The 23,778-nt window shown below is 44.4% G+C and overlaps 1 long non-coding RNA gene across 1 annotated transcript; it reads left to right on the top strand.

Moving 5' to 3' along the window:
* Positions 1-16,428: 16,428 nt before the first annotated feature.
* Positions 16,429-19,832, top strand: LOC308188723. Its single transcript, XR_013945723.1, has 2 exons — positions 16,429-17,882; positions 18,340-19,832. It is a non-coding gene; the product is annotated as an uncharacterized lncRNA (long non-coding RNA).
* The last annotated feature ends 3,946 nt before the right edge of the window (positions 19,833-23,778 follow it).

Here is a 23,778-nt window from a genome sequence, read left to right as displayed (position 1 = left end):
CCATGCAGCATGCTTCTGGTAAGGCTGCTGTCAGACCTGGGAGTGAGAGAGCCCCACACCGCTAATTTCTGCTGGGACTTCCAAGGTGTTATCAGTGCTGCTAAATGGAGAGAGCAGCTGAACCGTGATCACAAGTCAGCCAAATGGCTTTAAATGTCATCAAAATTACCTGCCAGCCAGAGGCTTCTATAAGTGGGATTTCTGATGTAAATGTGATGGCCACGAGCTACCTCAAACTCAGCAGGTGGAAACAAGAAGGGAATTTATTGAAACGTGAAAGAAGGAGAGTTTTCAATTTGCAAAGACTTCCAGCCTGATGCTGTACCCAAAATGGCTAATACTGTAGGTAGCACTACCTCTGGCTACCACATACGGTTTTATGGTGATGAAGCCAAGGCCTCAAACACAAAAGATTTTCTACACAAAGTTTGAAAATCACATGATGATAATGTTTGCAAAATTTTACATGTTTTCTGTTTGCTTTTAAATTTAAAGCACTTCTGGAGATGATTTTCAAGCTTCATTCAATAATGCTGTCATATTATCAGGTTCAGAGTGAAGCATCTCCTTAGTGAAACTCTTTAGAAAATGAAACTAAATTGTCATGAGCCAACCTCAGAACATATTTTTTTTCCTCTTTTTCCAAAAGCTGAGGGTGGTAAATGGTCCTTGGAGGGGGAGTAGTGTCCAGCCCCTTCTGCCCACTCGCCCACCTTCCAGATGGTGACTTTGGGCCTGGGCTGCCTTGGTGAGGTGCCATGTAACAACAGGGACTGATTAAAGCAGACCAAATACATTAAGAGGAGTTTTGTTGTCCTTCCTCCAGGCCCACAAACACTCTATTTTCTGGCTAGTTTAATAGAAAAGCCCTTTCGGGAGCGAGCCTGACACTGACTGATGTAGGCCTAGAACAACAGCCTGGAAGTCCAGGGGAAGGAGGCTGTACCTGCTGTGGACTGGCTGGAAATAGCCACAGCCAAAGGTGGGAGAAAGTCCTGAAGAATAAATTAGGGCTCTGGAAATGGTGAAATGTTCAGTGTGGAGAAGAAACTGGGTAATTTAAACTATAAATTAAAACAGTCGTTTCATGTTCAGAATCTGGGCCAGACATTCCCAAGGAGATGTTATGAGTCAAGGCAGGGCTGCAAGGCAGCTTGCGGGGGTTGAGGGCCTTCACGGAGTTCAGGACCAAAACTAGCACGTGTTGGCTAGATGTGGATCTAGAAGCATGGCAGAAGCACCAGCAGAAAAGCCTGGTCAGCTCAGCCCAAGAGTGAGAAGTTTGTTTTCCACCAAAGCATTTTCTACAGCCTTCTGCTCTCCTGAAGGAGAAAGAGAGCTGGGGCAGGAGCTGACATGGGCTGAGGAAATGCTAAGCCAAAACACGGCCTTCATGTGTGTGTGAAAGGCCTCACATCGCTGAGCAGATGGCTTAAGATAAGGAGTAAGAAGAGTAATGGGGACTTTGACATCTTTTACAAGTAATTTCCTCAACTTCCTACCAACCCTACAGGGGTGGTTTGTGTAGGAGTGTAGGCTCTTTGTGTAGGCTCTTTTGCAGGTGGAGTTTTTCATTGCGTGCAAAGCATTAAGTGCTGCAGAAATAGGAAGTTGTCTTTTCTTCTGAGGAAACCAGTCCCTTTCAGACCCCTCATTTGGCCCCAGTTCATGCTTCTGTGGGTACATGAGGCATCTCAAATAGCTTCCAGGGACAGAAGATCAGTGCGAAGGGCACCCAGGTTGTGCCGTATACCCCAGCATCACTTCCGGGAACAACAGAAGTACCTCAGTCAACATTTTTTAAAAAAATGCCAATTTACGTGGACCCTCAGCAAAAGCAGATGTATTTTAAAAGCAGAGTCTTACAGTGGAAATGTTTGGAAACCTGAGACACAGCGTGGTTGGAGGCAGCTGTGCTGCAGGGGCAGGAGAAGGCTGTACAACTGTTCTGTCTGTATGGACTCCTGTAAGAACTTCATGATCCAGGGAGGGCATTCAGTGTCCTGAGTCTTGCATAAATCTGTTCATTAAAGTGAAATTTTGCTTGCCATCCAGAGCAAATACACCAAAACATTAATGAATTCATCCTCAGAAAGAGATCGGTTAAAGGTGAGTTTTGGTCTTCCATTTTTTTTATTTTTTTTTTCACTCCTGAACTTTAACTCCAGAGTTGGAAAAGTAAACCAGCAATGTTCACTTTAAAAAAAAAATTGGCACAGATGGAGGACAGTTTGGGAGACTTAAAGCAGATCTTGGCCTCAGCTCTGTTCCAGACCCCTTAATATCATCATTGACTGAGTTAGTTTTAATGGGCTTTTAAAAAAAATAAATACATGAAAAGGGATGTTTCAATCAATGCACTATCTTTAATTCAATATTCATCCCCATTGATTTTCACTTCCAAGTTTCACTTCTGCATGAAACACGGCATTGTGTTAAGGAAGTTGTGGGGGAACTTGTAGGTTTTGGCAGCTGGAGTGAGGGGAAACTGTGGTTTTTAGATTAGAGGAAGGTGTGGGAATCCACTCTTCAGCTGGCGGTCGGAGCAGCCGGGCTCCTATGTGTTGTTTGTTTGTGCTTTCGTTGCCAGCCCTTCGGAGTTGTCACCCGGCGGAGGTGAGCGGGATGCGAAGGCAGCCACTTGCTCTGGCCCCATTGGTCCCTGTGGGGCTGCACCAGGATGGGGCCACCCGCACTGAGCCCCGTCCTGAAGCACTGAGGAACCACGAGAGCTAATACAACTCATCTGGAGCAAAATGCTTTGGGGGAGGTAGTTTCAAGCCTATCTCCATGGCCAGGAGGATGAAGTCTTTCCCTTTGGTGACATGCAGGCTCACTGGGCAGGGCAGGACCCCGCATGGGTCCCACTTCCCGCACCCCAAACCCCAAATGAGCTACAACCACATTGGGATCTGCTTCATTTTCAGGTTGCTTTGATTTTCCAGTCTTAACAGAGAGCCTCTGCCTTTGGGCCAGGCGATGGCACCAGGCCATCCCGACATCCCTGAGCTGCTCCCCAGTGCTCCCCTGCCCCCCTAGTGAAGGCGAACGATTTCCAGGCACCATCCCAATCCAGTGCCCACATCAGCTGCCTGGGGAAAAGAAATCCCCTTTCCCAGCTGGGGCATCTCCATTTACAAGGCTGCCAAGCTCCTGAGGACAGCAGCTCTCGGGCAAACATATTTCCAGATATTTTCTGCGGCTGCACTATATACTCTGTGATTCAGTCTCATGAGATATGCAGGGCTTTCCATGGCAACCACAGAGATAGTTTTCTTCTTAAAGAAACAGTAAGCAACAGCAAATGAAAAGTTTAAAATGAAATTATCAACCCATTTAAGGACATCAGGAAGCTTATCAAAACAAACTCTGCTCGCAGGAATGCAGCTCTCTCCCTGCAGGGAGCAGGGGAGTGGTGTGTGACAGACGTTTTCATGGTTCTGGACACATGTAAGAAAAAGGGAAATTGAAAGCAGGAGGAGCCAAGCAAACATACATCCTGCTTGTACCTCACCTGTCTCTGCACCTCCTCACCTTGCTGAGCTGAGCCCCTCCCAGTTTCCGCACCAGCTCCTGGGGTCTGCTTTTGAGTTACATTTACACTCATTCCCACCAAAAATATGTGGTTTGCTTGTGCTTTGCTACAATTGCCCAAATGCCAATCCACGTGCCATTTTCACCATGAGCACAAGTCCTCCTCTTTTCTACTTCTTTCACCAACCACTAATGGTCTCCATTTCTCTCTATCTTCTTTAGAGCTCATTTTTGTCTGAAGCTCAACAACGTTATCTCAACCACATCAATAGCTGTCATTGCAATGCCTGGATCATTTATAATGGTCTGTGTAGCACTTTGTGCATTGTTACTCTGCTCTTTTAATGGAAGATGCTTTCTGTAGGTTTCTTCCTAATTTGGAGTTTGCTGATAAAGGGAGGGAGTAATAACTCCTGAATTATTCTGCTGGCTGAATTATTCTGTGACTGTTATATGTGCTAGATATCATTAGAGCTGTAATGGAAAATGTAAGTGTTGACAAATTACAAGGGAATTCAGAAAATGACAACAACACAAAGGGACCGAAAAGGACTAATTTAGTATTATTGAAAGCTCTAAATATTCTCCCCAAGAAAGGGTATAGGAAGGTTTTGTGGACTTTGCTAAGTCCACAAAGGTGTCAGGGGGACAAACAGAAGGAAAAAATAAGTTCAGGGTGGAGCTTGAAAAGCAAGTAAAATTCAGAGGATAATATTAAGAAACAAAACCTTAAGAGAAACCTTCAAGTAATCTCTAGTGGCTTGAGGAGCTGCCGTGAAGGCAGGTGGCAGAAATCTCCCTGTTGACACATTTCCTTATTACCAGTTTTGCAGTGTGGTTATGAGCTGCAGCCTGCCACCATCCAGAAGAGAACCAGAGCAGCCAGCTATAAACCTTCTAGGACGGCACAACTTCAACCCCTCTTGTCTGAAACACTTCTACCTGTAAATAATGGCACACATTGACTCAAGGATGTGAATTCATGCTTCAGTGCTACTGGAGCAGAGATCCTCTTCTTTCTCTTTCCTATGAGACTGTGCTGTGCTTGCAACTCAGTGCTTATCCCCAGGGAAGTTCAGGGATGAAGCTCCCTGAAGTGATTGATTTCCCTGAAGAGATTTGTCCTCACCACAGGGAGATGAGGCTTCATCTGGAAGCTTCTGAGAGTGCTCTGCCCAAGGAGCCAGCTCTCCATACCTGCCAACATGTAATAAAGAACTTGAGTACCTAAACCAAGGGCTGCCACAGCTACTCCCCTCCTTTAGGTAGCTCTAAATGCACAATAGTCACCCACATCCATGGATGCTGAGAACCACAACCTAAAGCACTCTGGACTGCACACCTGGGAATTAAAGCTCAAGCTTTCAAGGATGCACCCTTACCAGAGTAAGAGGCCAGCATTTCCATATGAGGGTAAATAATTACGCTCCCTGCATGTTTTGGGGCAAAACGTTAGTGTGGTCATTTGGAGAGGTAATCAGATAATTTTTTATTATTTTTTTTTTACCAGTCAGGGGATGCAGTTACAGGATGAAACGGCATGACACGCTAAGTGCTACAGAGCACTTTGGAAAGCAGGTTACACATTTACTCCATGTCTCATGGAAACCAGGGGCAGGACCAGCAGCTGAGCCCTGGCATCCCCCAAATACAAGCTGTAACCACAAAACTATCCTTCCTTCCTCCCACAGTTGCTCTTGTGCAGCTTCACTGGAGAAGGGAAAAAAGCTGTAAGTGCTCACTAACTGGAAAATGAACTTAGTAGCGAAAGCAAGTCTGTTTCCAAACTTTTAAACTATAAAGGGTCAAGGCAAGGAAGAGGGTAAGCCTATAAAAACAGATAATCTACAGTGTTCTGCTAACTGGGATATCCTATAATCTTTATAAGACAAATGTTTTCCAGCTAGAATATGTATTCATTCTTACAAAATACCTGGAGTGAGAACCACAATAAATTGTTGCAGCTCTTTGAAGTCTGCCAAGCTCCTGCGAGCTGGGCAGGCTGAGGACCAGCTCTGGAAAACTTTCTCTTCATTTGAGTATTAAAAGGGCTAATAAAACAATGAGGACATGGCAACTTCTGGAGGTTTTTCTTTAGTTGCCAAGGGACAATTTGGATGTAAGCATGGTTTTTAATAGCACTCTTCACTCTAGTCCGTTAGGCGTACTTAGAGAACCAGTCGCAAAGAGCATCTCCTGCTGCTTTGCAGATTAATTACCCAACGTTTGCATGAAGTGCTGTGTCAGTGCTAACTGTTATTGCTTCCAGTAGCACTGCTCTGCAAAGAGTGCAAGCAATGACTTTGAGAGGAACATCAGCACTTCTGCAATGTCTCCGTGTTTCTCAAAATTCTGACAATAATGTCCTGCCTTCTGCTCCAGCAAGTGCCATTTCTCCACAGAGCTGGTGATGGGGGTGCTTGGTACGGGCAGCAAACACCACGTGCTGGGATGTATGGCTTTTGTGCACACTGACACACTGAATAGGCCTCAAGGGAAGAAGCCAGATACACCAAATCCTGCCTCTCTACTGTGGTTGCCAAGGTTAGCAGCCTAAACTGTTTTTGGCCTTTCATCTTCCATTTCCTGTGTAATCGGACCCTATATAATGATCCCCAAGGAATTCACACAGCCAAGGAGTCCAGAAACACCTAAATGTGAAGGTGAAGGCTGTTCTATATCCTGTGATGAATGTATGGATTCTGCCATGACTGTGGCTCCCTGCAGAGTGTCCCTAGTGCCTGGTCACAGAAAGCAAGGTTTCAGGGTCAAAAATACCTGCTCCTTACACTCCCCAGCAGTGGCTAATGAGAACCACAACAGAGAGTAATTTACATTTTTTCCCAGTCCTTGGGACAACGTGATCTTTCTCTGCAGAAGTGCACGTATATGTTTGTACAGTGGAAAGACTTAAAATGCCTTTTCTGTCCTTGCCTGTTTTACTCAAAAGCCAGCCATCATCACATCCTACACTCAAGAGACATGATCTGCGGTCTACTTGCATGTTCCCCTTTCTCCAGCTACCTTGAACTCCTGTTTGCACTGATATCCTGGTAAGACCCCAGCAAGGTGCAGCGCCACTTCGCCCTCCTCAGGGCATTACTTAAAAGAATACCTTTGGCAGTTTTCCCTCCTGCATATGCTATGAACCAGGCTGTGCACATTCATCATCGTTTCCAGGACACAAAGGAAGATATGGAGCAGATCAGAATCAGTCTGTGTTTTATAACCACCTTCATAGCAGAAGTCTGGGAGAAAAGAGGAAATAGTTCTGAGACCTGAGGTTCCTCTTTATTTCTATAAAAATTTCCTATAAAAGGGGTGTGCATTTTCCAAGGGAATGAGTTATTCACTCAACACTTGCACTAGGAAAGTCCTGTGGGGAAGAAAGATGGGAAGGGAACACTTAGAGAATATATATCCATCCACAGGAAGCTTGTATTAATGCAAGGTCACAGCCTGTTGCTGAAATACACATGGAAAAAAAAAAATCTACTTTTATACTGCTCGCTGAAGGATTATATTCCTAAAAGGAGCATTGCAGAGAAGATGGAGCCAGACTTCTCTGAGGTGTACAATGAAAGGACAAGAGACAACTTGATCTAACTTTGAAGTTGGCCCAGCTTTGAGAGACCTCCAGAGGTCTCCGCCAATGTTACTCTATTGTTCTATGATATATAAAAATAAAATGTAGAATGTCTATTAAGAGGTAACATGCTTTTTAAAGATGTCTGATATTCTTTATTACTCAGCTTTTATTTAAAATCACCAATAACTCCCTGAAGTTCTCCCTTGAATTATTTCCATTTAGCTCAAAAATTCCCTGGTTTTAATCAGAAGTCAAAATGAATCAGCTGTCTCTGCATAAGAGCATCAGCTCATTAGAAATACCCTGCCGTGTCAGATCTGCCATCCATCTCCTCCACCAGTAACAGTAGGAGATGCTATTCAGGGAGAACACACAAGCCAGATACTGCCTGTGGTTTATTTCCCTTACACTTCCCCAGCCTCTACTCTCACTGGAACATGGATGTTTAAGGATATGTCCCCATCTGTTCCCTCTGGTTGCCGTTCATGGCCTGTTTCACAGTCTTCCCTAACATCAATACCAGAAGTTCACTTCACCCTGTGTAAAGCAATTCTTTCTTTTATGTGTTTTTAAAAGATCTTCCACCGGTTTCAGTGAGTGCCCAGTAGTTCCAGTACTGTGGGATGTGGTCAGTACCAGTTCTGCAGTCACACTGCCTACCACCTCCCTGAATCTGAAAATCCCAATCAGATTTCCCTTCAGGCTTCTCTTCAGACAGAAAAGTCCTGGCCTCTCTGGTGCTATTTTGGCTGCCTTCCTCAGAACTTCCCCTAACTCTTTAATGGCCTTGAGATGCAGAAACCAGGATCACACACAAGACTCAGGGGCTGGGAGCACCAACAGTGTAGCAGCAAAAAGACTCCTTGCCATGTTTGCAATATCCTTCCTGATGATGCCCTTTTGTTTATATAATGCCATTTTATTGACTTTCTTGGTTTCTATTTAACATTAAGTCAGTGATTTCAGACAGCTGTCATTGATGGCTCCAAGACATCTGTCCTGAGTTGTTTCTGTTTGTTACAAAAATCCATAAAGATACTTAAGAAAAAGAAAGCTCTGTGAGTAGGCGGTGTAATATCTGGACTACCTAGAACGACCTAACTCATTTTTAAATAATGAGCTAGTAAGATAAACAATTAAAAATAAAAAGCTTAGGACTACAATGAAAATAAAGCTTAGCTGCACACTTTTAACTCTGTGCACTATCAGTGAGATGGCTTTGTCTTTACCTACATTATCATGTTATACCTCTCAAGCAATGCTTTCGTTCCATTACTACAGCTCAGTTTGTTTCCTTGCAGAGTTGTATTTTGTTCGCTACACGTTTTCTATAGAAATTTTCTCACACCTTGTTCTTGTACGGTGTTTAGAAGAAATTATACTCTCACTGTATAGATGCTTAAAATATCAACACTAAGGTGTACCTTGTTAAAGTGACGTGTGTGTTTTACCTGGACAGTGGGGATATTCCTGTACACTGGTCTGGAACATGGGTTATTTCTCATATTTGACCAACATACATTTTCCCCTTCCATGCTCAGCATGTAAATATGATAGACCTATTTCTCCTACAGAGTTTCTTTCCATTGACTAAATGTTTGTCAAGAGGTATACTTAAAGAAGATGTAACATACCTTTGAGATGTGCAAATCCACTCTAAGACTTTTCAAAAGAAGTGTGGTCTTCTGGGTGAGAAATTGATGAGCAATAGTTATAGACTCCAAAAACAATATTAGAAATGCATTGTGCCTTGAATAAGAGCAAGTGTAGGAAAAGCTAGGCTATTAATCAGATAATAGACTACTACGACAATAGAGTGCAAATGAGTAGGAAAAGTTTACAGGTCATTATCTGCAGCTAAACTAAAGTAATATATCTACCTTTTGTGGTTATGTGATCATTCAATCACACCAGCCTACTGCTTGTGCCGGCAATATTCACTCCTTCCATGTTTGGCAGCTGCTGAGTTCTGAGCAGTTCGGATTATGCAGTCTGAATTTTTTAGTGACTTTTATTTTGCCATGTCCTACAATTATGAAACACTTGCTCTAAAAAGCTCTTAGTAGCTTTTATCATTGCTGCCTCTTCCATTGCCATAAAACAGAAACGTACAAAACCTAAGGCTAAATTCTGCTCTGCGTTGGACAATAGATAAGTTACTATGGAGAAAGTTGTGTATGCAACTCATTTCAAAACCTGCCTCCGGGTCCTGAACACAAATTTAAAATGTTCTCATACTGACATCAGCTTGCAGAATAGAAATAAAAGTGGGTGAAGGGCAGAATCATCCATCCTGGGATTCAAGCATCTACCAAGGCAGTCCTGGTACAGCAAACCTGAAGTCTGTCAAGCCATGATGAAGAGACATGGGAAACAACATGAATATAGAAACCTTCAGCATCAACAAGAACAGCCAACTCTTGTATAACCTGATTTTCTTCCTCCCCTGAGAAAGGCCAGCTCACTTCTGCCCTGTCAGCGTGCCAGTGTGGTAGAAACATTTCCCTGGTGCTGCTACATGGGAGCATTCAAAGCAAGACCCAGGGTGTGAGGGCCACTGGGGGTCTCTAAACCCATGCTCCCACTCCCAGTAAACTTATTCTAGTTGCCCTGGTGGGTAATGACCCTACGATATGACAGCAATGGAAAGCACACACCCAGGTTCCACAGGGGACAAGAACAGAGGCCTCTGATTATTATGCCTCTGATAACAAGGAGCTTGGACAACATAGAAGAATTTAAATCCTAGATGAGGGATCACTTGGCTTTGGCACAGTTTGAGCTCCTAGCCTGGGGACTCACCTGTCCAGCACCCATGCCAAATACTGAACTTGGCCTTTGCCCAGGTGAAGAAATGTCCCTCCAAAACTCCATCCTTTTTAAAAATCATGCCTTTGATATATAGGACACTCACCTTTTTCATCCACTAAACAGCTTCATGGGCGTACGCAGAATGCAAAGGCTGATCCTAGAAATCACACCCTGCAGGAAAAGTCACGGGGAGCTGGAGGAGTTAGGACCCGGAGGCTTCACCACAGGCTGCAGCAAGGCCGCCTGAAAGCAATTAGCTCCTGCCTGTGCAGGGATGTTGTCTTCTCTGCCTTTGAAATCACTGTGGCCAGGCTTGCCTGGGCTACCCTTATGGCAACTAGCTTTAAAAAATAAAAATAAAAATGTTAATAACTAGATTAGCATATTGACATCACAAACTCAGCTATATGTGAATTAAGTACGTCCATATTCAAGCTGTGAAGTTATTTAGTCAGGGCCACTGCATCAGCAAGGAGAGGGAATATTTATTTTTTTAATGATGTCATGAGCAAGACCTGGAGTGGCGCTGCTGCTGCTGTAAGAGTCAGTGATTAAAACAAGATGATGTTTATCCAGAGCCAGCACTAGAACAAGTTGTTTAAAAGGGAAGTTTGTTTACAGCACAGTAGTACCTGGACTCCCCTGAACGTAGGCCCTTTTCCAGGAGCCATCTGCTCTGCAATGGGCAGAGCTGTTTTAAAGCAGCTCAACATGGGGGCAGCACTCCTCAGTGAGGACAAACAGCCTGCTTGACCCTAACATCCTTCCTTTCCTCTTCATTTAGCAAAATCCTAATACCAAACAGGAAAGAAAATGAGTCTGGTTAGTTTTCAGAGGTTATTAGTTATTAGAGTATTCCTTTTTTTCACTCTCAACAAATTCCAGATGTCAGAGACTGTCAATGAAAGAAGATGTCAAACAGTAGCAGGAATGGTCACATGGAAGGAGTCACACATCCACCCCTCGCATTGGGACAAAAGTTCATCATACAGATGCAAACTGAGCTCCAGGGTGACTTAGGAGTCTTCTATAGCTCAAGCACAAAATAAATAAATAAATAAATAAATAAATAAATTAATTAATAAAATCCTTAGAAAAGCTATAGTACTTGAAGACAAGGCACTGTCAATGAAGCTATTACACCTGGTGGAGACCTGGTCCTACATCAGTGATGTTTCCCAGCTCATCTCTTGGTTTGAGGAAAGCTCTGACCAGTTCGGCTTCACATGCTTTTCTAAACATATGTACTTGCCTTACTTGCACTGCACTCTGTGCATCTCTAAGTTTTTGGTGTTCATAACTTTGATGAAGAACAGGACAACAAACCTCTTCAGGACCACTTCTCCATCGTACACATTCAGCTTTCCCTCTGTATTTCAGAGCCATCGCCTTTCAGCAGTGTGACAGGACAACAGCCATCATAAGGGATATGTCAGCCTTGTTTCTCTTTGCTGGGAGAAACATGCCTTGATCCAAGGGGTGACTACTGCCATAGCAGGGTCAACAGTACAGCAAATAGCCTTTACTCCACTTCTGTTACGTTCATTCTGTTCTCGTGAGGAAAACCCTTTGTGTCTTCTCTTAAACACCAGTCTGTGCCTTGCCATTCAGAGGCATGCAAAAACAAGCGATGTTATCGCACAAGCCCATATCATACCCAGCTGTGGACACTGTTCTAGTTCATTTGGAAAAACATACACCACATCTGGCGAGACTGGTATTCCTTTTATTAAAAACAATGAGCTATATTTTGGTCTGACTCCTGTTTTGCTGAAGATGTGCAGCTGTTAAATATAATGCATGTGAGTATTAAATAGCGCTTTCTCCATCCTAATGTGAGTGCACACATGTGTGGAACTGACAATTCTTCCTGCCTTTTTTAAAGACAAAAGGAAAGTATTTTAGCTTGGGACAACATGAGAAGAACTTGGACAACTGGTTGAATTCATGAGCGAGAGGGAAGTTCTCTCAGCTGTGCTCTGAAGTGTGGCCAGATAGCCTTGGGCAGACTTGTCACACAAACATGGAGAAAAACAATCCATTGCTCTTTGCCTCTGCCATAATTTTTATCTGGCAAAATCACTTTCACCAAATAAAATAACTGCTGACACTGTTCCATATAAGCAGACTGCAGAAAGGTAGCCCTCAGAGACCGTGTCTGACACCAGGTGGTGCATGAGATAAGGAAAATGATGGCTGAAGACATCCTGCATCTGCCTTAGAAAACTTACAGATACATTGCAGCTCTTCCTGGCAGCAGAGAATTCCAAAATAAACCAGTCTGAACATGAGGAAAAGTTCTCCAAGGTTGAGCAATACTCTGTGCGTCCATTGCAGTTATAAGCAACACCAGTGAGCATCCTCGCCAGGCCACTGCAGTACGTAGTACATCGTGCTGTAAGAGAAGCGGAGGCTTGGGTTACCTCTTCCCCAAGACTGCTTTGCTGGTCAAGTCCTCTTAGTCTGACAGTTTTGTTGGGCTTAAGCCCTGGCAGGCAGCTGGGCACAACACAGCTGCTCGCTCATTTTCCCCAGGTAGGATAGGGGAGAGAATCAGAAAGGTAAAAGCTCAAGAACCCATGGGTTGAGATAAGCACAGTTCACCAGGTAAAGCAAAAGCCACACACACAAGCACAGCAAAGCAAGGAATTCCTTCGCCCATCCCACCGGCAGGCAGGTGCCAGCCACCCCCAGGACAGCAGGGCTCACCACGTAGCGGTGCCTTGGGAAGACAAATGCCACTGCTCCCAGCACCCCCCTGCCTCCTTCTTTCCCCCAGCTGCCATTGCTGAGCATCCCCGTGGTGTGGGATGTCCCTTTGGTCATTTGGGGCCAGCTGTCCTGTCTGTGTCCCCTCCAGCTCCTGGGGCACCCCAAACCCCTCGCTGGCAGGGCAGCACGAGGAGCTGGGAAGTCCTTGACTCTGGGTGAGTGGTGCCCTACAAAAACTGAAACCACTATTTTCATCAAAAATCCCAAACACAGCATCTACACAAGCCTCGAGGAAGAAGATTAACTCTACCCCAAAACCATGAAATAGCTATACTGTCAAAGTCATCTTTATGTTGGTATAATAAAACCAATTCCTTGAGGGAAAGAGCCTTACTTTTTGAAGGTTTTGGGTTTTGTATTTGAATTTTGATTTTTCATGTAAGAGTTCCCACAACAGGGGCCAGGAGAACAGAGAAATTAAGGCCAAATATTTGTGCCCAGCTCTGACATAACGTAAGCAGGCACAAGGGCACAATGGGGAGGGATACAGTGGGATATTCTTCATCTGGGGTAAGACCCCAGGGAAAATGTTGGAGCTGCACCACTCTCAGGCCAACATGGTTAAAAAAGAAAAAAAAAAAACAAAAACAAAAACAAAAAAAAACAGATGAATGCTGTGCTTTCTGAAGTCCTGCAGAAACATGAATGGGAATGCCTACGCCCCTTGCAAGTAGAGATGCAGATTACCTCTTTTACTCCCCTCTTTATGGGTCACTATTTAATGCCATTGTTAGCATTCATGAAGACACATAATCCACAAAGTGATTATATGAAGGTGTTTTATTAGGCGCCGGAAGTTAGGGGCATGCCTGCCCAAATCTAACTTCGTCCGATTTGTTCACTCAGTTCTCTTTTATCTCCTAAAATATTACATATGCATTAGGTTTCACACCACATCTATGCATATTCATTTCCTAGCTCTGCCTAGCCCCGCTTCGTATGCTAATTATCTTATCAGTCCTTCTGCACTTGCGTATTACTCTCTGGTGGTCGTCCAGGTGGTCGTCGGGATGAAGTAAGATGTCTTCATCAGAGTTGAACCTTTTAACCTTTTCTTCTTATGCATGCTCCCTGAGCCCTCGGTCTCAGTCCAAACTGCAAAATTGGTTTGATCCAGTTCCCGGGGTCCGAGAAGCCCCAGTTATCTAGATGTCTTGCAAATTTGTGCTTTCTTTTAGTCCTCCTCCTTACTCCTCATCATGAATCGGTGCATTCTCTCATGCTATCCTTGCACATGTATCTTCCAAGCGCAGCCCCGGAACAGTACATCGCAAACGTAACACATATTAAGCAATATTGTATATTTCATCTTCTATTACCAACACCATTGCTTGAAATAAAGTCCAGGACAACATCTTGGAGAAAATATCCCATAACGTCAGGACCTGCTGTCCTCACTGGTCTGCAGTTCCCTGCCTTGGGATATTATCAGGAAATACCAAATTGTAGATCTGGAGTGCAGATTCTTAAGTGTGGCATTTTTAAAGAAACTAAGATCCTAGCCCGGTCAGTTGAAAGAGAAAACATTCCACATATGAACCCCTTAGCTGGACTGCATCCTATATTCAGAAGGGACATTTTCTCCTCCTCTAATCTCATTGCAATCAAACCTTAAATTACATCTAACATAAATGTCAATTCTGTTAATTCTTTCTTTTTGCATAGTCCAACATAGCAGAAACCTCCTAATAATTTTATTACTATCATGGGCTTATTCTTCACCATATAATTTCTTCTCATAGCTTTCACACATCCAGAAATCCCAGTCTTCTCTAGATCTCTGCAATGTTACCGTGAGCCTGCAGTAAAAATACTGCACTCAACAGAAGTGGAAAGCAAAATATTTAGGGCAGCTTAGAATAAATCAAGCTGAAGTAAGGCTTTGTTTGTCAACCACACGCTTCTTTAAATTTAATTCTGGGAAGAAAAAATAATGTTTAAGATTTTGCACAGTCTGCGATCTGCCACTTAGGTAAGCTCAGTAATGCAGGTGTTTTGATGGAGAAACTGGGTCAAGTTTCTCTGAGATCTGAGCAAGGCCTCAGATGTTACTTAGCATCGTAGGAGTCTGTGGTACTTCCAGGCAGCGTGGGGAGAAGACGACACAGAGGCAGAGCCATATTCATGTGGGTACCACAGCAGACAGTGGTAGCAGCTGGGGGAAAGTGTCTACAGACCTTTAATTTGCATGTCTCTCTTCCCTGTCCTTCAGAAATCGGCTCTGAGAACTGTGTCGAGGTGCCCTCCCAAAAGAGCTGATTTGCATCTAGCAAAGAGCAATAGAAAATGAAGGAGACTTTCAGTTGTTCTCTATTTTGGTTTCGTGTATCACCCACTTAATTCAGAATATAAGTGCTGCTTGTAAAGCACCACAAAGCTCCCAGCAAGATGAAAATCAGCTTATTCAAAATGAGTCAAGACACATCAGACAGGGCACAAACCAGACAAGAGCTACTTCCTTCAGCGGAGGCCCCTGCCTCTCCCTGGCAGCCAGCAGACCATCATGAGACCTTCCAGGCCTTGGGCTCATCCTGCATGGCGCAGGGCAGCTCTGAGAAACGGTCCCTGACATCTTCAGCCAGAAACTGCTCCCCTTCACCCCGAACGGGAAGCTGGGTCATGCTGAGAGCAGAAGAGGTCCCAGCAGTGTTTCCATCAGGGTGCACACCCCAGCCATAGCCCATACACAACACATTGAGATCTGTGGTTGTGGAACAAGCTGGAGCAACGCTGGCTGCCTGTTTGGCCAAAGACCCGTTGTATAAGGCTACTACCCAAGTGGTCTGCTGTTTCCAATCCATTTCAGGTGAAAAATGAAGGATCTGCTTTTGCTTCAGCAGCCTCTCCATTCAGGACTCGCTGACCCAGCTCTGCTGGTGACAAAACATTTCCAGGCAAAAAGCTCCTTCTTGACTCAAAACCCCTGACAGGAAAACAGAAGGAGCCTGTGAGCATGAGACCATTCTCCGCGTGCATGGCACATGACTCACCTTCTTTACAAATCTCTTTTCCAGAATAAGAAGAAGGAAAAAAAGTAAAAATATATATATATATATATAAAATGACGAAGAAAAAAAGGAAGTAGAGCAATAAGAAACCCTCAGAAACAGCAGGAAAATAAGCTGAGACCAGAGATATAAAAACAGCTGTCTGCTACAGACAGATCTGAAATTCTTCATTACAATATTGTCATATAAGGTTATTGTGAAGAGGCTTTGAAAACACAGACAACAGCACGATGCATTGCAAGTTAGTGTTTGCAAGAGTAGTGGATCTCAGCATACAGGAGACTGCTATTAATAAGGTATCTGTCAGGCCACATTCATGCTGCAAACTTCTTAGTGACCTGCGAAAAGCATCCAAGAGAGAGGGTAAATGAGATTCTGAGCTTTGTGTCAGTGCAACTTATATCCTGCTAGCAGCAAAGTTGAACTAAGCTGAATGCCTCTGCTGAACCCCAGCCCCCTGCCTGGAGCCCTCCGCATGGGCAGCAACCATGAAGAGCTACATCTAGCCCGTGCTAACGTTGGCAATAAATAAACATTCGGTCCTTGGTTTAGCCTGCTCCACCGGGGGCTCCTCCACGGGCTGTAGCGTGGAGATCTGCTCCGTGTGGGACCCGTGGGCTGCAGGGGGACAGCCTGCTCCACCAGGGGCCTCTCTATATCTATCTCATATCTAACCATGGGCAATTTCTGCCCACATGAGCCCACAGCTTCTGCTCTACTCACAGACCTGTGAGACCACTACCAAAACCTTGCCACATAAACCCAGGACAGCTTGGAGGGTTGGTGTCTCCCTGTTAGCAATGCCAGGAGGCCCCTCACAAGCTCAGTTACAGATGTCGAACAGGAGGAGACGATTCCCATTCCCACATGCTGGCATACGCTGCAACACAGCTGTCTATGAAACCACTGACCCTTGCTCTGAGAATGCCCAGATCTGGTGATTTCCAGAATGAAGCTAACCACCAGGTTTCCATTTGAATCAAAGTCAACAGTGATCTGGAGCAATTGAAATACATTGCTAGATTGGTCTGATTCAGTAATTTCCTAATATTTCTGTCAGTTTACGCTTCGTCATTATTACATTGCTTCAAGGAATGGTATTTCCCCTCATTTACTGGGTCTGGCATGGGACATCCATCCAAAATCCAACATGTAAAGCAACTGACTGAAGGAAACATCAGTGGAAAGATACAAAGGGAAAAGAAAATAGTATTCAGAAAAACAGCAAAATGAAACCACCTCAGCAGCCCTGAGCTTTTCACACTTGTGCTAGCAAAGATAAATTCCCTAGTCAATTCTGGAGTGCTGAACAGATGGAAAGGGCACTTTTTACCCTATACCTGAGCTAAGTATAAATAAATGCCAGCTGTCCTTCATGCAAGCACCGTCTAAAGAAGGGGTCCCCTCTCCTTACAGCTTCTCTGAGGAGTCTGTGCAGAGCAAGCACGAACCAACTACTGTGATCCTTTGGGAATCACAGTGAGAGGAGAGAGAAGACTTCTGCTGTCATTAGGACGGCAGAATATGTTGCATGTATGCCCAGGAGGAGAAGGACTCTCTAGACACCTTCTCCACTCCCCAAAAGAGGCAACAGCTTTTCCTCTAATGCTGCTGCCATGTGGTTTGGGCTGAAATCTTGCAGCCTCCTCCTCCAGCAGCTGAGCAGACAAACCGCAGGCCAGCCACTTTCTCTGTGTCTCCATTTTCCTCTTAGCAGAAAGGATAATAAAATTACCCAGCACTCAGGAATGCTGCAGCTTTAATTCATTAATATCTATAAGGAGCTTAGAGATCCTCAGCCATAAGGGGCTCTGGAAATGCCAGCAGAAACACTTTGCATCTTGTCACTCTGCTCCAGCTTTCAAAATTTCCCTACTGAATCCACTGATTCAAACAGTTTGAGCTCTAAATTTTCTGACTTGGCAAATTCGAATCAGCTGTTCCCAGTGATGTGAGGAGTGAAAACACGATCTTTGTCAGCGAAAGGAAACGGGGAGCAGCACTAGTCTATCTGCATGCTGCATGAGTCAGCCACAGCTTGTGCACCTGCTGTGACTTACAAATCTGAATGCACTTGGAGATGCTGGTTTTGCAAACAGATGGATTTTGTAAATCCTGTTAACGTTTCTGTGTGTAAGAGCTTCCCAGCAGAAAAGGAGCATGTCCATGTGAGTATTGGATCCACTTACCCTTATAGATTTTTAAATAGTGGCTTCATTTTACTCAGGCTGGAGATATAAGTAGATTTATTGTAGAGTGGGCACTCTGGTTGTGTTTGTGAGAATGGTGACTTTCAGGAAATTAAATTTTAGATTAGCTGCTCTAAGCTAGAAGAAGGGGAGACGAGGAGAGATGCGTGCCTCTAAAGACACATCGGTTCTGGAGGGCTCAGTTCAACCATACTCCGGCAAAATAACCAGCTTGGAGACAACACGGGGTCTGTGTGCGTAAATTGCTTGTTGTGCTCACTCTCAATCATAGGGTTTTATTCCAAAAAAGTTACTGGAATGTGTTTGTTCTCACAATGTTTAAGCAGCTTAGGCAGGGAAAATTGCATAATGCTTTTCCTACATAAGCTTCAGTATCTGACTTGTACTGGACTCCTTTTGCTCTCTGCTTCTACAGCCTCTTTTTGCATGGGATAGGGCCAGAGAGGTAAACAAGGAAGCCAAGCCCAATAAGAAGGGGGAAGAGGCCCTAGAGAAATGCAGAGGGGCAGCAAAAGCACAGCATGTGGGGCAGCAGTTTACATGCAAAACTGCTGAGATTCTTCCATTCATCTACACAGCAAGACTGCCATGGAGCAGGTGAGGCACATGCCACATCTGGCTGTGCCAGCCATCATCCCCAAATGATGATGGCCATTCTGAATTGACCCAAAATGCACAACAAACAATGAAGAAATGGAAAGGGGCAAAGATCAGCAATCTTCATAAGTCACAACGGGAAGCTGTCACCCCTGTAAGTGACATCTCATGGCTAGCTGGCCTCGGGCAGAGGGTTTGAATTTGACCATGGTTTGAGAAGATGAGGTGGGAATAGCTGGAAGACTTGTCCTTTTGCTCTTTTCTGAAGGGACGTTCACACCTGTAGGTACGACACTGACCAGCACTAAGGCAGTGAAGTGGCAGCTGTGTCACGGTCTGACAGTGAAGGAGACGAGCACAAGTTGGTTTAAATGTTGGTGTCCAACAGGCAGAACCCACCTCTCAGACTCACCTCCATTAGGGAGACATAAAGTCCTGGTACTTCCCCACAGTGCTGTGATCATCAGTTATTTAATGCTAGAAACCTGCCATATACTGTAAAATCCTGACTGTTGTTATCGGAATTTATTATATGGGCAATTAACATAGGCAATCCCATTACCGCTAATGGGATTTATCTGACTAAATCTCACATGTGTTATTCTCCTAGAAAAAACAAGCGATCAAGTTTTTGGCTTAGCCTAAGTTTCCAAAGATAAATGTATTCACTCATTTATTACTAACTACACAGCTTGTGGCCATGTGGTGTGAGTATAAACAAGCTGAACAAATGTCTAGTATGGGAAGGAATAAAATGTTAACGCAAATAATTGATTTGGTGATCTCTTTGCAGCCAGCAAGACAGATATTTCATTGCCAGGTCTGCCTATGTAAAACAGTAATTGTGTGATTATCACTTAATGACTGGAGTTCATTTCTTTTCCTTCCCAATCACAAAAGCTGTGTGGATCTGCTCAGAACATATTGATAATTTCTGAATATTTATGCAAACAAATCTGAAACCACAGCAGCCAGCTCAGGCTGTATTTATGTCTCTGCATTGACACAGAGCAGACCTTGCCAATAAAGATGTCTCCAGCAGAATGGGGCCGAGGATAAAGACCAAGGAGAGGGGGCAGCACCTGAGCTGTTACCCCTCAACAATACCAAATCATGAGGTTACAGCCATCCAGAGGAGGAGGGCTGGGCTGATGCTGCAGTTAAAACGAGGGGGCAATGTCATACACAGCTGCTGAGCACATGGAGCAGCCCCTTCTTGCTGCGCACAGCTCCTGCCCCTGATCACAAGTGTTAATCACATGAGACTGCTGCAGAAAACCTCACCTGTACAATACCCAGACACTTCTCCAATCCGTTGTTGGCCACAAAAATCCTGCTTTGAAAAGGGGTTTCCTGGTTCACCCCACATGACATTCTGAAATATTTCAAAGCTTGCTGAGCAAGGCTGCTCTTCATGCAAAGGACCCAGTGTCTGGACCCTACCTGTGTAGGTACGCTTTCCAACACATCACAGCTCCAGCTATTATTTTGCTCTTGGCTACTTCTGGAGCACTTCCCAGCCCTGGAAGATCTGACCCTCGCCACCACTTATGCTGATAGAAGTGGTGCTGTTGAGTACCATGATGGGGATTTTCAAATGTGTAAGGGGTTAAGCGCACACCTCCTAAAGTTTTTCAGGAAGAGAGGACAGTTAATTCCTTCAGTTATGCTCTTGTAAGAAAAAAGGCTCTATGCACACAGCGTGTGACAAGGACACTCTCAGGCATACAGCATTGACCTCTGTGAGCATACTTGTGTTCCTACTCATCACGTGGCCCTGGACAAGATATATGTAAGCTTTGTGCCAAAATCACTGAAGATACTAGTTCTTGTTCTGCAGGAGGAAAATCCTAAAAAAAGAACAAGCTATAGATATGTATAAATATTCATCTGGCATTGAAAATAAATGCATAGAGGCACCTAGAGTTGGTTTCCATCTGTTAGTGAAGATCCCAAGTGTTGTTACTGGAAGCAGAACCCAACCGGCTCATCTGCCCCTACTGTATTACACCTCCGATGTTGAAGCAGTATGCCTGTTTCCTGGCCTGGGTCTGTGTTATCAGGTGAACTGTGTCTAGGTGATGGGCTTTGTCATGAGCAGGACCAGTGCCAGTGCTTTGACTCTATAGGCAGGTGATGACTTCAGTGTATAGCAGGGCGGTATGGTCAAAGGGATCTGCGCATCCCTCGTGGTCTATCTCCTCACCCCTCCTGCTAATGAGTGGAGGAGCCAGACCCACCATGGCAGCTAGAAACTGTGCTGTCACACAACCTAGATGTAAAAAACGATGCTTGGGTCAAGGGCAAAATCGGCATTGGTAAATAAAACAAGCCAGGATACTTTGGGTCCAGAGGAGAACCACAAAAATGATTAAATGGCTGGAACGCTTCTCCTAAGAATAAAGGCTGAGAGAGCTGGGATGGTTTAGCCTGGAGAAGAGAAGGTTTCCAGGCGGCCTTATAGCAGCTTTTCAATACTTAAAGGGGGCTTATAGGAAAAAGGGAGAGAGACTTTTTGCTAGGGTCTATAGTGATAGGACGGGGGTAAAATTTTAAACTAAGAGGGGAGATTTAGATAGATCGGATATGAGGAAAAAAATTCTTTACTATAAAGGTGGTGAGGCACTGGAACAGGTTTCCCAGAGAAGCTGTGGATGCCCCATCCCTGGAGGTGTTTAAGGCCAGGCTGGATGGGGCTTTGGGTAACCTGGTCTGGTGGGAGGTGTCCCTGCCCATGGTAGGGGTATTGGAACTAGATGATCTTTAAGGTCCCTTCCAACCTAAGCCATTCTATGATGCTGATTTACATCTGCTTGAGGGCAAATGAAGTGATGCAGATCACGTCCATTGAGCTCTGCACCCCCAAACCAGAACACCTCCCTCCTTGCCACCTGCTGGTCCTGCTCTCTTCTGAGCAGTGCCACCAGGCCTGGGACGATGCTGGTTGGATAACATCAAAAACCTTTGAGGCAATATTCCAATTAATGGTTTACCAAGGAGGGTCTCCAGCCTGTGCCCTGGCCCTGTATGTCTCCCTAGTTGTAGCCAAAGGGGCTGACTTGGGAGTCAAGTCCAGAGCTGAATTTTCTCAGCACCGCGAGTTGTGCTGAGCCTGTGAGTCTAAACTGGGAATTCCCAATGGGACCTGAATTCCCCTGCAGTTAACAAGGGAGTCTGGAGACCGCGTACTGTCCCACTTACAGCCCATTTTCACTGGACAGGCAGTGAGCCCAGATGGCTGGTTTTGATATAAAACATGTTTTCCCTATTTTTGTCTCTCCCTCCCTGCCACTTGTATGTTTGCTTCACCCGACCATGACTCCCTGCTTATTGCAGTCATGCAGGCATAGTGAGACAGCCATAAATGCGAGGCTTAATACCTGAATTTGATCCAGTACACCACTGTAGAGCAGTACTAACCAGTAACACAAAACTGTGTATGTGGTAAAGGAGATGGATAGAAATCTTTCTAAATACATCTTCGAAAAACAGGGAAAATAATTTACATAAGTCATTTTTTTTCTGGTTTTGAATTTCCGATTGATACTACTGTAGGAGTACATGCAAAAAAATGTAGGTGTCCTGCTGGATTAAATTTGGAGGCAACTGATGATGCCACGTTACATTATAAATAACTTCTCTCTAAAACAGTTGAATTTATTCTTATAATGTTTTCTCTTTTCCTTAAAATCCTGGGGCTGAGCTCAATAAACTGATAGAAGAACTCCCACTCCCTTCAGCAAATTTTGGATCAGGTCCTGTGGGATTAGCCCACATGAGCTTTTCAGAGCAAGTACTTGCACGCAGCAGCAACAGATTAATGAGGCCATTTCTGTGACCAAGCATTTGCCGACAGGGGTTAAGTTTCTATGGCCAAGCACTAACAGACTTAAGTCATCATCTTAATAGCCTGCACATCCATTATATTGAAAGTGAAATGAGCACATCTGGGTGCCTAGAGTTGCAAATGACTAAGAAAGAAAGAAAAAAAGAAAGAAAGAAAGAAAGAACAAACAACAAAAATAAAAAGCAGACAACTGAGTGGTAAAGTGAAGGAACTATATGAAGAGTATGTAAATGTCATTCAAAGAGTCATGTTGAAAGCTTGGGAATCTGTGGGTCCAGCGAGTGCTGTGTATTCTTGCACAAACACGTTCCACTGACAAATGAGCCCAGTGTTTGATGTCCATTTGAGCACTGGTGTCAATGCTGACACAGAAACGTAATTCCTGCTCGCTTTGGTAGGAGCTGCTTGTACGTGATGGAGAGCAGCATGTGAGCAGTAGGGTCCAGTTTGAACCACCTAATGTGAGGAAATTGGGAATTAAGTCTAATAACTGACTGCAAGCACAGAGAGAAGGTTTAAATAAACATGCTTCAGTGCAGGGACAAGCGATATGTTTGGAAATCTGGGCAGGCTCTTTCTGCCGTCTGTGTTTTGTTTCTGAATCCAATGCTATCATAATGAATAAGCTGTTTGCTCTTTCGACTGCACACCACATGACAGCTAGTTTCCATCCAAAAGCTTTGGCCCCTGCATGTAAATTGATCCTGTAAAGTTAACTCCTTTGTTCAAGAGGTTAAGTATGCGATGTATCAATTGAGCTTTTTATGTAAAAGCCGTAGAATGATATACTTTCTGAGCCATATGTGTATTGCAGAATAATTTGCACGAGAGGTATGTGGAGGAGCAAAGATGGATCATACAAAAAATGTAGGCTCCAGTTCAAGAAAGCATCCATTTAGAATGGAGCAGAATTTAAGCATATGCTTAACTCCCACTGAAATACAGCTTCTAATCACGTTTGAGGTTAAGCGTGTGGTTAATGCTGGCCCAGCAGGGAGGGATTTAGGCACATGCTTAAAATCTCTGAACTGGGCAGGGGTTACCTAAAGGCCTCCCGAGTCTGCACTGACAAGACCAGTGATCCAAATTTGCACCCAGCCTCCAGCAAAAGTGCCAGAGAGAGCCACAAGGGAAAGAAAAATCTGAAGGAAATGGGATCATCAGGAGACACTTCAGAAGGGCCAAACATGCAAGTTGGGTTTGACCCTGCCTGTGAGACATGGCAATTACACCTCCTCAGGATGCAGCATTGCAGCTAGAAGATGAGGACATGGGGGGCTTCACCATTCTGCATGAACCCCCTGCTTACAGGCTGCGGCAGGTGAATGCTAAGGACACCAGACAGGACTCATGAGATCCATGTTTTCCTGACTCACATGCTGGACATGACCTAAGGTTACATTCCTTCTG

The sequence above is a fragment of the Anser brachyrhynchus genome, assembly GCF_964034855.1.
Source record: "Anser brachyrhynchus genome assembly, chromosome: 2".
Taxonomy (NCBI): Eukaryota; Metazoa; Chordata; class Aves; order Anseriformes; family Anatidae; genus Anser; species Anser brachyrhynchus.
Note: the sequence above shows the minus strand (reverse complement) of the source record. Positions and strands in the feature narration are given on the sequence as shown.